The 2,750-nt window shown below is 38.7% G+C and overlaps 1 non-coding gene across 1 annotated transcript; it reads right to left on the bottom strand.

Moving 5' to 3' along the window:
• Nucleotides 1–1,627: 1,627 nt before the first annotated feature.
• TRNAT-UGU lies at nt 1,628–1,700 on the bottom strand. The gene has a single exon. It is a non-coding gene; the product is annotated as a tRNA-Thr (tRNA).
• Nucleotides 1,701–2,750: the final 1,050 nt, after the last annotated feature.

Genomic DNA, 2,750 nt, shown 5'->3' with positions numbered 1-2,750 from the left:
TTACGAAGAATAGTAGAAAAAAATGAGATGAAGAATGAATGTGTTTAGACCTGAACTGGACAACTGCTATCATGATCACTTCATACTCCTTTCCAACTCAGTAGACATCCATTCAATCATCGAGCCAAGCTGAGCAACAACAACAAACTCCAAGCGTTATGTAGCAACAACAGTAAGCAAAATGAGTATTCTTTTGCTAGAGCACTGCTTAATTAAAAGCATCTGAAGAAATCTAAGTACTCAAAATTTAATATTAACAGGTCTACAACGTGCATGTTTGGACACAGCTATCTGCACGCAATATTTTGCATCATCCAGTAGAAATTTGACAGTACGCACAATTAGAGAAAAAACATTTTTATAGGCATTATTGCAGGATTGTAAGCGGCACGAACCTAACCCACCTGAAACTTTGAATGTTCCATCAGCTCATGGTTTGGGCACCTTGGGCCATATAGTTTTAGCAGGATGAAGATGACACTGCTCCCTATGCGGTTTCCATCAATTATTGTACAGAAGAAGCTTTACCAATAAATCTGTAAGAATAAATCCTCAGCTAGATCCTCAATTTTTCTAGATTGATTTGGCACATGGTTCGATAAAGAAAGATGGTGTTGCTTAACTGGCCAATGTTATAGCTGCATAGATCTGATGTGGATGGTCCAAATTTCGACAATTGCTGCTGCCAGCTATGGAGCGTATATGATCCAACAGAGATGCCATGAGGAGGAAGACACGCTTCTGCATCTGGCTGATTCAATTGGACGCAGATTGCCAATTTCATCGTCAAAGCAGAGGAGATAACCTTGGCCTGTTGAGCTTGATGTGATCAGAAGTTGAGAACATGGAGGAGGGGCTGGACACCTTGGCAAGCTACACAGCAAGGGAGATGCGAGGAAGAAGACAGCCGACGTAGAGGCCACACAGATCTCGAGGATACCATGGTGGAGCCGGCGAGGTTGATGGAGTGGAGGCTTTGGCCGGCTTCACGGCAAGGGCGAGGAGCAACATAGACGCCACGCTGATCTTGAGGATACGGGACAGAGTCGGCGCTCGAGAAAAGAAATTGAGAGGTATGCGTGGTTTTTTTTTTACTTGATGCATTTTTTTAGGAAGAGGTACGTGTGGCTATTCATAAAGGGAGACTGTAGGGATGGAGCAATACGTGTAGGTTAGTTTTTTTCTTTTTTGGGGGGAACACGTATAGGTTCAGGTTTGGTCCTTGTCACGTCTATATTGGGTCTTTTTTTTTCATCGCGAGAGTAACATAAATCGTGGGGTTAAGATTGACCAATTATCTAAATCAATGGTGTCATTAATTTTAGTGATGTGGACTGTTATGGTAATTCTTATGGTGCTTTCAATTAGTAAATATAAGATTGTATTTACATTACAGAATACATCGAAATTAAAACTGAATTAAACTACAGGATAAACGGAGTAAAATAAACTAAAGTACCCCAAAAAATGGAATTTCATCAAAATCTTTATTTTTTGTATATATATTATTTATTTTATTGTTTTGTATCTAGCAAAATTGTAAGGTAAAAAACATAAAAGATCCCGGATTCTCCATTTAATTTGGAAAAAAGAGATTCTTGTTCGTAGAACATCGATAGAGAAAAAAAGCCGACTATCGGATTTGAACCGATGACCCTCGCATTACAAATGCGATGCTCTAACCTCTGAGCTAAGTGGGCTTACATAAGGGAAATAGTGTAACAAATAGAAATAGGTATGGTATAGGAAATCTGTAAAATCTCAGATATTAGTTACCTACCTATTATGGCATTTCCATAGCCATTCCGAGATATATTGCTATGCAATTTTACACTGTTTCATTTATTATGACACGCTTCATTATTGTCATATTGCTTTGCATGATCATGTAGTTGACATCGTATATGTGGCAAAGCCACCGTTCATAATTATTTCATACATCTCACTCTTGATTCATTGCACATCCCGGTACACCGCCGGAGGCATTCACATAGAGTCATATGTATCGAGTTGTAATTCTTGAGTTGTAAGTAAATAAAGTGTGTTGATCTTTATTATTAAAGCATTGTCCCATGTGAGGAAAGGATGATGGAGGTTATGATTCCCCCACAAGTCGGGATGAGATTTCAGACGAAAAAAAGAGGCCATAAAAAAGAGAAAAATGCCCAAATAAAAAATGAAAGAAAAAGAGAGAAGGGGCAATGCTACTCTCCTTTTACCACACTTGTGCTTCAAAGTAGCACCATGATCTTCATGATAGAGAGTCTCATATTTTGTCACTTTCATATACTAGTGGGAATTTTTTACTATAGAACTTGGCTTGTATATTCCAATGATGGGCTTCCTCAAAATGCCCTAGGTCTTCGTGAGCAAGCGAGTTGGATGCACACCCACTTAGTTTCTTTTTTAGCTTTCATACACTTGTAGCTCTAGTGCATCCGTTGCATGGCAATCCCTACTCACTCACATTGATATCTATTGATGGTCATCTCCATAGCCCGTTGATATGCCTAGTTAATATGAGACTATCTTCTCCTTTTTGTCTTCTCCACAACCACCATTCTATTTCACCTATAGTGTGCTATATCCATGGCTCACGCTCATTTATTGCATGAAGATTGAAAATGTTTGAGAACATCAAAAGTATGAAACAATTGCTTGCCTTGTCATAGGGGTTGTGCATGATTTAAATATTTTATGTGATGAAGATAGAGCATAGCCAGACTATATGATTTTGTAGGGATAACTTT

The sequence above is a fragment of the Triticum dicoccoides genome, chromosome 4A, assembly GCF_002162155.2.
Source record: "Triticum dicoccoides isolate Atlit2015 ecotype Zavitan chromosome 4A, WEW_v2.0, whole genome shotgun sequence".
NCBI classification, from domain to species: Eukaryota; Viridiplantae; Streptophyta; class Magnoliopsida; order Poales; family Poaceae; genus Triticum; species Triticum dicoccoides.
Note: the sequence above shows the minus strand (reverse complement) of the source record. Positions and strands in the feature narration are given on the sequence as shown.